Source organism: Opisthocomus hoazin, chromosome 23, assembly GCF_030867145.1.
Source record: "Opisthocomus hoazin isolate bOpiHoa1 chromosome 23, bOpiHoa1.hap1, whole genome shotgun sequence".
Classification (NCBI taxonomy): domain Eukaryota; kingdom Metazoa; phylum Chordata; class Aves; order Opisthocomiformes; family Opisthocomidae; genus Opisthocomus; species Opisthocomus hoazin.
In genome coordinates this window covers 9,486,794-9,499,904 of record NC_134436.1, presented here as the reverse complement: position 1 = coordinate 9,499,904, position 13,111 = coordinate 9,486,794, and the positions used below count along the sequence as shown (strand labels likewise).

The 13,111-nt window shown below is 36.7% G+C and overlaps 1 protein-coding gene across 3 annotated transcripts in view; it reads left to right on the top strand.

Moving 5' to 3' along the window:
* The first annotated feature begins 5,007 nt into the window (after positions 1-5,007).
* Positions 5,008-13,111, top strand: part of TENM2 (teneurin transmembrane protein 2) — a 1,253,534-nt gene continuing 1,245,430 nt past the window's right edge. For all 3 annotated transcript variants that reach the window (XM_075442184.1, XM_075442183.1, XM_075442198.1), the window contains exon 1: positions 5,008-5,058. The gene's annotated coding sequence lies outside the window, so the exon portion shown is untranslated. The remainder of the gene's footprint in view (positions 5,059-13,111) is intronic.

Genomic DNA, 13,111 nt, shown 5'->3' with positions numbered 1-13,111 from the left:
TATACCACTCAATAAACTTCTAGAGAGGTTAATCAATTCCAGTATTAAAATTGTACATTTGTGGCTTGAATTTGTGATCCTTATGCTTCTAGAAGTTGATTCATCTTTGGTGGATAGACCAAGAAGTCTCCATTACTATATTTCTATTTTCCATAAATTAATTAAAATTAAACCACCTAAATAAAGGACCAAGATATTGCAAAACTCATCCATCTCGCATATATTTAATGTCTGGACCCAGAATATCTTCCATGCTATTGGAGGACCTGCCTAAATCTCGGTAGTAGCTCTGAATCTCCTCAGTAGACCTGGAGGTTCTTTTCAGCTCTGCCCCTTGGTGAACCACAGCGGCCTTCTTCCAGATTGCAGTGGTGCATCACCTTTCTTCCAGGACCCTGAATTGTCTCCTAGATGTAATCGCAATTTTTCATTAGAAGACAAGGGGTTGCTCTCACTGTTCAAAATCTGTATTGACTATCCAAACCTTGCATGTGGACCACAGCCTGTCAAGCTTCCCAAGCGAAGGCACTGTAGGCTGAGAAGGGAGGTATGTTTGCACTCTGTCAGCTTCTCTCTTTCTTTCCCAGCAAATCTTCATAAATTTTCAGTGTACTGTGAAAGTTTCGAAAGAGGATGGAGATAACTTCTGCAAGATTTATAGTCTGGTAGCTAAAGGAATTGTTATTGAAGTAGATGACGATCATTTACGCCCCCCACCCCCCTTTTTTCCTTTTTTTTTTTCCTTTTTTTCTTTTAATTTCTTTTTTTTTTTTTCATTCTTTTTTAAAATAAGGGAATTTCTGGATTCTGTGCCTTTTCAACTCAGAAGTGTATTGTGTCAGCCTGGCTAGCTGAAGCTGGTGACCTAGAAGTGTTGCTACAGCTGTAAATTCCTGCTGTAGATCAACTGTTAGACGTTTATCAAAACCAACAAACAAAAGCAAGAACAAAAAATAAATTAAAAAAAGCGAGAGTGCATGTGAAATACTTCGGGTTTACAAATTTTACAGCAGAAATGACCAAACCTTCTAGTTTCTCTCAGGAATTCAGTTATTTTCCAGTCTTTCAGTGGCAATAACTCTAAGCATGGGAGAGGTAAAGACATTTATTGTGTAGTACGAATTTGACTGTTCTTGTACATCCTTGTTTATGTTGTTGTCAGGCACTGGCTGTCTTTGAATTTCTAATATTCTCTTGTATCCTATGGATCTATGCTCTGTGTATCATAAAAGGCACATTAGCAGACATTCTTCCACTATATTCTTCCTCATAAATATTTGAATTTGTTAATGTCGGTAACATTCAGAAATGCTAATAATATTGCTGAGCTTGCTCCGCCTCTGCAGCTACTGGTTATATCTGATTTTAATTAAATGCAACTTTTCCTTTCATAGAAAGGAGGCTGAACTTTTCTTAGTGAGCTGTTATGTGGTATTTTTCTACCAAAACTCTGAAGATTGTGTTTCTGTGTGCTTTCTTTGAAGGTGATTGTGTATCTGCTGGTGTGTGTTGTCCCCATAATTGACAGTCTGTGGTTTTGAGTCATGCTGTTATATAAAATGAATACCATTTTCAAGGCAAACAATCTTTTTGTGTCGTCCATTTCTTGAGGTTACATTCTCCCCTCTTGAAGTGGAGAGACGAATGACATGGTGTGTAGTATTTGGTACTTGAAGCTATCCTCCTTTCTGAATGTGCTGTGTAAAGCGCCAATAGCAGCAAGAGTGCAGGGTGGTATTAGACAAAACTTTCATTCTCTGCACGTGCAGGGGAAAAAAAATGCAAGTTTATAATGTATTTTTGATGGGTGTGTGGGATCAACAATCAGTTTTAATACTCTGCTTTGCTCAGCAAAGAACATGTCTTCTCACCCTTACAAGAAGGCTTTTTCCCAATATTGACAATTCAGAAAATTTTGTGACCTGCTAAGTACATTTACATAAATATGTTTCTTTAGCATACATATTTCTCTTGGTCACTGGTAGGAGAAGAGAATAAGCAGCCAGATGTGCTGCTAATTTGAACTGTTGTAAAAATAAAATCTGCATTTGTCCGAGAGGTTGTAACTCAAGTATGCTGTAATCACAGTTACAGTTTCAACTGTGTAGCTTGTGTAATGGTTATGGAATAAAAAATAATAGTAATGTTATTTTATAAAAACAGCCAGAGAAGGTTGCAATAACATTCATTCAAAATGAATCATTTAGCTCTGTAAAGCTGTTCTTACTCTGTGAGTTTTGATGAACACAGTAGTTGATGCTCTTCATTTTGAGTCATGTCTGAAGTAATGCGCTAGTAAGAAGATGAATGTTGATCAAGCATGTCTTTAAAACTCATGATGCAATTTTCTGAAGGAATTTAGCCTGAGCATAATGGCCTGATTTCAGTTGAAGTCATTAAATATTTGGAAAACAGGAATCGTACTATTGCAGTTAACACCATGATTTGCACTACTGATGTGCGGAGTGTGTTAAGATTTTTAAAGATAAAATGTATGATAGGAATCTGCCTTAAGATAGTGTTGCTTTGGTACATAATGTTTGTTATCTAAATAGAGAGGGAAGCCTTTAGAATACTTCTATGATAACAAACACATCTTTGTTAAAGTCGTTATACTGTATGTGTGTGTAGTAGGTCTGGAAAGATGTTTTGTTGCTTTGTAATTTCTCCGTGGTATTCTTTGGCCTTGGAAAGCGTTTGGGAAAGAGAGCAAGGATTTTTATCTCTGTTTCCAAAACTGACGTTACGTGAACAGTGGCAGTACACGACTAAATTCTGGCACTGTACGTTGAAATGTGTATGCATCAAGTTTTGCATATAATTCATGGCATTATCAAGAGTAGGCATGTATGAATGGTTGAATGAACGCAGAAAGCAAAAAACTCAGTGCCCAAAGTATTTAAATGGGCTTGTGTAAATGGCTGTGGACTTCTTCAATTCCTGTATAAGAATATAAAGGAGAGTTAGCTAGACATCTGCGTGATCAAGCTGTTTTCTAATTGTGAAACAGATTTGTCAGAAAGTGAGCCAAACATCTCTGGTTTTGTTGTGGTTTTTTTGAAAAGATATTTGAAATTTTTTTCCCCTAACATTTGCTGCCTAAGATAAAAACCCCACGGGGGTGAAATTCATTGGTTTGTGGTTAAGCCATGGTTAATATAAATGTATCAACAGCCTCACCGAAAGAAACCAGCCCATAGCAATTGAGTGTGTAGTGGCAGCAAGATAGGGGAGATGATGTAGTTAGTACTGTGTAGAGAGTCATGTGATGGAAAAAATACTTACATTCAGCACTGTTTTGCCTGCGAGGCCAACACGGCTGAGTAGCCTTGTTGTGTTTTCCAGCTTTTTTTTTATTTCATGCTTATGTATCTGATCAATTGAATTAATTAAATTATTGATACATGATTTAATTACTCCCCTGCCCCTCTTTTACAGGTAAGGGAAAATTGATAGAGTAAATAATATGCTTGGGATGTACTGGAAGGGACTACTGCCTCAAAGATCCATGGTGATGGTTAACTTTGTGCTGGTCATCCCACTGCAGTTCATGGCTGCCTCAACACACAGCAGTGAGCATCCAGTATTGCTGCCATAATTAATACCAGGCATCATACACACAATAGCAGTATTCTGGATTAGAGACCTTATTTTCTAAAATGACTTTGATCACTTAATCTCTCTATAATTTTCATAATTTTACTTTGTTTCCTTTTGGGGAGATTTACATAGCAGTGTTTCACCATCTATGTGAAGAAATTTTTTTTTTTTTGCTTTGTGTTGAACTTTATTTTATGGTACTTTAATACTACTATTTCCCCAGCAGACTAAGGTAATGACTTTTTAGTTTTCAAGGTTGAGATAGATTTTGAGGGGAGGAGCAGGCTCCATGTAACATTCCACACAGGGCTTATGTTCAAAAGAACGGACATTATGTCTGACAGGAAATTACACTGTGTAGCTTGGAATTTACTGGAAGGAGATTTTTGACTGTTTTATGCTGGGTTGAATTGTATTACATAACTTATTAAATGACAATTTGGGCAATATGAAGTAACTATAAAATGTGACAAGGAGTTGATATTTTCTGGAGAAGTATCTAAATCATGGATTAGATGGGAGGGGAGGATTCTTGGGCCATTTAATAGTGGTATCTTGCTTACTTTCTTTCTGGAATGGCTTTAGCGTGTTTATAGCATCTGTCTTTCAAAAATAGTACACTGTGTGAGAACGTAATACTGTTACTTCGTAATACCTACAATATAAGAGACTGAGTGACCTCCAGGGTTAATTCCGTTCCATAAATAGGGCCTCATATGGATGAACGTCTGGGCTTGTTGAATCCACACATCCATGCTGTACAAAGCTCTCTACCGTTCCTCGGGTATTGGTAACAGGGCCTGCAGTACATGCTCCACAGTGCACTGTGGATGCTACATTGCAATAAAAAGTGTTGTTCTTAGAAGATGATGTATATTTTAATAATATAATATATATTAGCATATGAATTTTTCAAATAAAGATTTGGGTATTGCTTCAGATCGTAGTGTCGCAGAAAACTTTTTTAAATTGCAATCTAACTATTTAGCTCTGAAGAATAGTCTGCGATGTTATAGCAGATATTCCAAAAAAGGCTTTTCTTTATGGGTTTATAAATCACAATACAGTAGAAATAAAATGCCGGGAACCTATCGCAGAACGCCAGGTGCTCATTGTAATGAGCCTCAGAGAGGCCGTACGCTTTAGCAACTAGATAAGACATCTACACATGCTATCATCAGAAAGCATACAAAACACTTAATTTTTCTTACAGCATGTTTTCTGTGACCCTAACTTTCTGATTGTTTAAGAATAAAAGTTAAATTGAAAATTTAAATAATAGATACCCTGTTTTTTTCATTTTGGTGTCTCCTTGTCTTTTCATTTAGATGTAATCACTGTAACGACAGACTGAGGGCAAACGAAATTAAACCAGTTGGGTGAATTAGCTCAGCAAGTGACGGTTCACAGGAGAGTCTTTATCTACTCTTTCCACAGACTGTGTGTGCATAATTGCAGGTAAGTGCACTGGCTACATTTTCTTCAATAGAACAATTATAGTAGAAATTATAATTAAAGGTCTGATATTATACTCATGACTAGATATTTGGGTCAAAATTGTACATGCACTAGCTTGAAGCCTGTTCTAAAAATGTGTTGGATTAAATTTATATTTTATTGCATCCCTTCAGGGATATGATTATGCAGCTAAAATTACTCAGTTAATTTCAAAATGATGCTTATAAAAACTGGCCATTTTTATTAAATATTTCAGTCTTTGAGTGCACTGTTTTTATATTGAGGTATTGTTCAAAGGGAAGTTCATATATGCATATATCTACATATTACAGTACTACGCTTGTAAAATTTTCCCAAAATAATATATATATCTACCAGAAAATACATTTGAGGTATCTAAGACCTTGTGAAAGGCCATGGTGGAATCAAACACCTAATTATCATCTGTGACAACAACAATCTCTTGTAAATGTCTGTGTGCTGTTATTCACGGTGGGAATGAAGACGTGTGTTAGTCTGCGTAAAATACCGTGTCAGTTTTCACGATACCTAATAACTTAAAATCTTATTTGTCTCTGCTGAAAATACAATCGGGAGGGAGGATGAATGCTCTTGCAAAATACCTTAATTCAGACCATCTCTGGCTAAATACAGCACAGAATGAGAGTTACACAGTGGGCTCTATAAAGATGCGTTTTATGATGGTTTAAAATAGCATCCACAGTGCAGATTTTGAAGAGTGTTTTGCTTACAGAGATGAAATACATACAAGGATTTAGTAGACAATATGGCCAGCTCCTTAGCTAGGATTTTGCAAAGATATGTTAGTGAGGCCTTTGAATCTGTAAAAGAAAACATGAAAAGAAATTCTTCTAGAGTAAGAATATAGCAGGTAACATTTTCAGTGCGAGCTATCATCTTATATTTTCAATGCACGAGTCTTAACTTTTGAATGCATAGCAAGTACAGAAGTGGTTTTTGGAAGTACTGGATATGTTCCCTAATTTTTCTTGTGTATCAATGTTTTCTTTATAGAAGTCAATGACAGAATTTAGAATAGATATCACTGAATTAGAAAGTTTCCAACACTGAGTGATAATCAATTTAATGTAAAATATGTTTGGTGTTTGAAAGCAATAAGCTGTTTCTACATTTCTAAAATTCAGTATACTAAAACAATTGTGTTGATCTTAAAATCATAGTTGGCCCAGTAATCTAGGTCTTGACCTGATATTAGATCAGCTAAAGAATGATCTGGATCTTTGCATATTCTAAATATTTTTATGAAACCTGTTACTTCTGTTCAAACAAACGTTATATCCACATATTGCTAATGAGGGATATACTAACACAGGAGTTTCCACGTGGAACATATTTTGTCATGTTTTCATAGATTTTCTGTGCAGGGATTTAACAAAGTCTTGATTTTGTGTGTCTTTTAAGCTATGTCACAAGAAAAAAAATCTGCAGAACATATTGGAAGAATTCGGTGATTTACTTAAAAAATGGAATTCCTTGTATTTAAAAGAACATAAAAAATAAAAATAAATAGGACTCGGTTCTGCGTAGGCCTGGTTATCCCTAAGCCTGGTAGATTGAGTTACCGGTTGCAGCTGATTCTGTGTATGTAGGTGTGTGTATGCGAAACCGGGCAGAATTCCAGCTGAAAAGTGAATGCACTCGCTTTTTTCTTAAGCTGAATCTTTGCATTGCACCTGTGTTATGAGTTGCTGTTTTTCGTTGTAGCACTACCTGCTGTTTTCCTACATTCTCTTTGTGAATATTTAAACTGTAGAGAAGCTCAAGATGTTGTTCCTTCAGGGATCAGTGAGGACAAAACCAAAAGGAATTTAGCAAGATAAAAACAAGAAGGACTGACTAGAAGTAGATGAGAAGGTTTCCTAAGTCTTTTGTTCATCATCAGAAGGATTCCAAGTGACCTTTTGATATGAGATCCTTAATATGTTTGAGAAATACCTGCCTTTTTTTTTTTTTTTCTGAGGTTCTCATTCTACAGACCTAACTAGTGTTTTATCAGGTACAATTTTCCTGAAAAATTAGGGCGGCAAATAAAATACAGGTACTTCATAGACAAGGGAGTCCTGTTATTAATTATTTTTTTAACTCTGAATATTAGTTATGAGATTAATATAACAATGTCTGTGTTGGTAAATAGTGCTTTAATTTGAACCCATCTAAAGGTAGGTTTAAATTTACAAAATGAAGAAGAGAATTTACTGTGCATTAAAGCATTTCTGATTGAACAATGTATGTAAAATTCCTGAACAGAAGCATGGCATTAGATAAAAATAGCTTTAAAAAGTGAGGTGTTATGTTTGTGTATATATGACTTCTCGTATTTTCTCAGTACAAGTGGAATTGCATTCGTAGCACTAGCCAACACCATTGTCTGATTATCCAGTGAGTAGATGTCTCTCTAAAAATACACATTTATCTCTTCACATTCTCAGAACTAATATCAACAGGATTCTACAACTACATTTTTATTAGTTCACAGTCTCACAAACATTATAGCAACTCAATAAACAAGGAAGACTGGAAACTGGTACTAAAGAATGAATAGCAAGAAAATAAGAATTCTGATGACCTAGATTCTGGAGGTAATTATGCAAGGCAACTCCTGTTGTTACAGATGGGAGACTATAATGTCTGGATTCAGAGATGTGTAGGTGCCTAACTCCCATTGAATTCAAATGAGAATTAGGCTCCTAACTACCTTTTTGAATCTGGGATAAAGTGATTTCAGCAGCATTCGGTGTCATTAGTGTGGAATTTCTGTCTCCTTCAGTGCAATTATTTTGCATTTACTGTGTCTTAGTAACAATAAACTCTGGCCACGGAGTTAATTTGTTGTCTATAAATGGTCTGTGATTTTACACTTTTGAAAGAGAAATCTCTCAAAAGAAACCCAGTTGAGAAAGCTTATTTGTGATGTGAAGAAAAAGCATTCTTCTCCAAGATGCATCGCCGTGCCTTGGTTGGATTGCTTGCAGCAATTTCAACTATTACTGCAGAGTCTGACTTAGAATGCAGAGGGAGCAATGTGTCTGTATATTAGTAAGGCCTTTCATTAAATCTTTACTTTTAAAAATAATTGCTTCTTTTAATCTATAATGGAACATGGACTTACAGGCTGCCTGTGATTAAAATTAAACCTTATTTGTCTTTTAATATGGTGCTATGTTCATCTGTAATTGAGTAGGGATCGATGCCAGCCCTGTGATGGGCAGTAAGCTTATCCAACATGACGGAGATAGATTTCAGGGAAGACAGACTTTGCTGTTTCTGTGTACAAGTGGGATGAGTAGACCATATCAGCAACATTTAATTATTTTGTAGGTAATTATTCATTTGAGGGACACAAGTTTCAGAGGAGTGTTGGAATAGAAGGAAGACCAATACAATTACTGTTTGGCTAAGTACGCTGTTTGCACCGGTAGCTGGAAAGTCATAATGAGCTTTTCATTATATTTGAATTAAGGAATGTTTTATTTAATAAGGAAGGCTCAGACTAATGTTTAGTATAACAATACTGACTTAGACGGAAAAGGAAACAAACAAACAGAAAACCGAATCCCCCACAAATAAGAAACCAAATGATGCATCAGTAGCATGGATTCTTTCAGGATTTTGGGAGTGTTTTTTCTTCCCTATTTTGTTAAGAACCTTTGCTGTTGTAGAATTATACAACAGCTTAGTTGGAGGAGGACCTCTGGAGGCTATTTACTCTAACCCCCCGGTCTCAGTAGGTCTAGTTAGACCAGGATGCTCAGGGCTCGTCCAGTTGAGTCTCGAACACTTCCAAGGATGGAGATCCTTTAACCTCTCTGGGTGTTCTGATCCCATATTTGACCACCCTTATGATAAAAGTAAAGAATTTTTTCCTAATATCTAGTTGGGATTTCCCACCTTCCACCAGGTTTTCATTGCCTGTCAACCTATTGCTGTGCACCTCTGAGAAGAGAGCGTCTGTTTTCTCTGTATCCTCTGAACAGGGAGTTGTAGACAGCAATGAGGTGTCCCCTTAGCCCTCTCTTCGCAAGGCTGAACAAACCTACTTCTTGACGTCTCTTCATGTAAGCCATATTCCCTTGCCCCGCCCATCTTGGTTCTCGCCACTGGACTTATTCGAATAAGTGTGTCAGTATCTTTCTTTCATTGGGAAGCCCAGAAACGGACACAATGTTCTGATGCAGTCTAACCAGTGCTGAATTGAAAGGAAGGATCTCTCCTCTGGACCTGCTGGCTACACTCTTGCTAATACAGCCCAGGATACCATTAGCTGCCTCTGCTGCAAGGGCACATCCCTGGGTCATGTTCAAGTTTTTGTCTACCAAGCCCTCCAGGTCCTTTTCTGAAGAGCCTCTTGCCAGCAGTCATTGCCTGCCCCTCCTGGTGCATAGGCTTATTAAATCCCAGATGTGAGACTGCATTTCCCCTTGCTGAACTTCAGTATGGTCCCATCAAGCTATGTCTCCAGTCTGTCCAGCTCCCTCTGAATCGCAGCCCTGCTCACCAGCATGTTGACTGCTACCCCTCAACCTGCTGTCATCCACAAGCTTGATGAGAGTGCGCTTCGTCCCGTCAGACACCTGTGTTAATGAAGACAGTTCTCAGTATCGATCCCCATACCGATTCCTGAGAGACACCACTGCTCACAATCTCTAAATTTGTTTTCCTCTGCTGTGGGTACCGCTTCACTCCCCAGGAAATATTGGAAGGAACTACTACCTTCAAAGCTGAAGGAAATAAATTAATAAATCCTCCCAAATGTTATGCAGACTTTCATAATGCATACGTTTCCACCCAGCTTCAACAGTCTTACTTGGTGCTAATATATGAACTATTGTTCAGGGAAACTAGGTTTCTTTTACTGCAGTTTCTGTCCCCTGCACCGTAAACAATTGTTAGCTTTATGCTGCCTGCTAAGCTTTAAATATTCATATACTACCAGTGATACTAACAGAGGAGATACTCAGTTTTATTAGCAATATCTGTGAACTGGAAGGACTATAACCAGAGCAGGTATTATTTAACTATCACAATTTTCATCACTTTATTTTTAGAAAGCAAGTAATAGTGACTCTTTCTCTCTCTTTTTTTTCCATGGGAGTTTTCAAATAGAGGTACTAGAATGGACAGGCTGTTAAACTAAATGCCTTTTTGTCTTGGCTGGGGCAATTTATGCTTGTTCAGAGTTTCAGTTCTCGGTTAATTTATTTCTCAGTATCTTTCAACCACAGTCTACGAAATACATCTCTGTGTCTATGCAGCTGCAGTATCCACTGAGATTACATTTGTGATTTCCTTGGTTGGTGCCATGTGGCATTTGACCTTCATAGCTTTTCACACTGTCCTACAGATAATCTTAAAAATTTTGTTCACCTTAGGAAACAAAAGTCAGTAGGACTCTTGCATAACTTTTGCTAATTTTACATGTTGGGGTATAACTATTAACGAGCATAAGTGACTTTATACTTTTGCCTGGAGTATTGTTAATATAACCTGCAGTTTATTTTATCTTGGTCTGTTAGGACTCGTGGCTATAATAAATGAAACCTTTTGATCATAAACCAAAAATGTAAGAAATTTTCCACTATGATATTATCAAAAGCTACTTCATAAAGCAATGAGGTGCTGTAATGTGCTTCCTATGAAGATATTTTTCAATAGCTGTTATATGTAGCTCAACTTACTTTACTGCGTTGTTAAGGAAAACGCAATGGAGACAGAAAAACTGTATTTTTTCCGTCGCTCTTTTCATGCAGTTCCCCAGATCAATAAATAGTCCCCAGATACATACAAGGACGTCCATATGACACCTCACCCAGGGAGAGGATTCAGCAATTTATAAAACTTTTCACCTTCATCCTTTAGTCCAGTTGATCTACTATTTATCCGTTGGAGGCCTTTTTGAAATTCCTGCATGGTATTTTCACATATAACGCCTTCACCTGACAGTAGTTCCATTATAGTAAAGCTGTTCTAAGTTACGAATAAGAAGTATTCCTGTCAAAATCAGATAGAGCATACTTTCAGGTCTCATAAATATATGTCAGAATAAGTACAATTCTGTTGTTAATACCTAACAGAAGTTTGGTTATACATTGGGCAAGACAGCTTGTCTAAAGAATTGGAACCAGGTTCATTTCATCCTCTTGTTTTAGGTTTATATGGGATATAGATATGCCTGAAAAATGTAAGTGTGTGACCAGCTGCCAGCAGAACTGGCTTCAACTAAGTTGCTGTTGCAACAGCTTGGCCTATTAATTGTAATGCTTGGAATATGCAGTTAATTTCTAACAGAAAAATCCATATGTAATGCCATCCACATTTGCTCTCACTGCAGAGAGTGAGAACCTTTGCAATAGTCAGATTCTAATCTAATTATGAACCAGTGCCATATTTTTCACGAGAAGTATAGTTTTATGAAATTTGCATGGTTTGGTTTTGGTGTGTGTTAAGTCAGGTTAAACCTGAGTTTGGTACCCCTTTGCATACTGCTAGTTGTAAAACATCGTCAATATCTGATTCATCTACTTAATGACCAGTTCTTATTTGTTCTAATGACAGCTAAATGTTGTCAGAATAGCGGCTTAGTCTAGCAAAAGCCTTAGTGCAACAACAGTTTTTGTTTTAGTCTATTTTAGGAGTTGTTGGTTAGCAAAAGGAGCTGGCACTAGATTCAAGGACGCTTCTGAAATAGCTTTGGAACTTTGGACACAAAGGGAGTTGCCAGATCATCTGCCAGAGATGTCACCCGTAGTGCGGTAAAAGGTGTTGAGTACACAGATACGATCATATCCTTCGTACAATGATTTCTGTTTTATAATAACAATGACACCAAGCAATGCATTTGAGAGGGTTGTTGTACTTTTCTAACAGTTCAACTCCCTCAACATTTGATGGCTTCTTCCCCACCATGCTTGAGACATACAGTAAAAACTTGCTCGGAAATGGAGTGTCTATCCCTTCAGTATTCGTTGATTCTAGTCATGCAATTTCACTTATTCATGCAGTTTCCATAACATCCAAGTAATAAGTTGCACATAATTTACACAGATAAATTACACACAGCTGTGGCTTTTAAAAACTTGTAGTTCAGGTCAGTACTTCTAAGTTGCAGCTTGAAAGGTTCAGCAATTCAGGTTCTAAATATTTTTCTCACATTCTCTTTTATTAATTATATATAGAACAAAGACAGTCTAACAGAAAATAATGGTTGATAAAGTAATAATTAATGTAGAAAAACGTTATGAATTTAAGAGCTAAAGTACTTTAACCAAGCCATATTCTTCCAGAGAGTTGAGGAATGTCTACCTTCCAAGACTTGCAGAAAGCATAGTAAATTTCTTATGAATTATTAAACTTAATCTACATTAGGAAAGGAAAATATTTAAAATATTCAGAAGTAACTGTTTCCTTTAGGAATAAGGGTGTTGGTCCCAAATAAGCACTGTATTCCTACAATGCCTTTATAGCTGCAAAAACTAGAATGATGTGGTGATACGTGATTAATGTTGTCAAACTAATCTTTCCTTCAGAGATGTACTATATTTAGTTTAGATTTTTAAGCAATTTAAAAGTTTTGGTAAACTCTTAGCTTAAAGAGCTATACTCGCCAATGACAAGAAATTAATTCACAAAAATTAATCCATGTTTGCAAAAGAAACTTAGATTCAAGTAGGAATTTCAACCATGGTCACGGATTTTACTGATAACCATTCTCTTGAAAAAATGCTCGAATTTTGTCCTACAGGATTTATAATTAGAGAGCAAATGACCAAATATACGGTCTAGTAATACTAGCACCGTAATTATTTATCATGATTTTGAAACAAAATATGGAATATTTTCAATTCCCAAACAGCTGCAGTGCCTTTGGCAATGCCAATGGCTGTGGTATTTATTTAATAGCCAGGATCCAGAAGTGGGAAGTTTGGACAAACTTCCAGCCACAGATGACTACGGGATACTCGAGAAAATTCTCCAACACCATAATACAAAATAAAGGTGATGGCTTTGAGCCAGA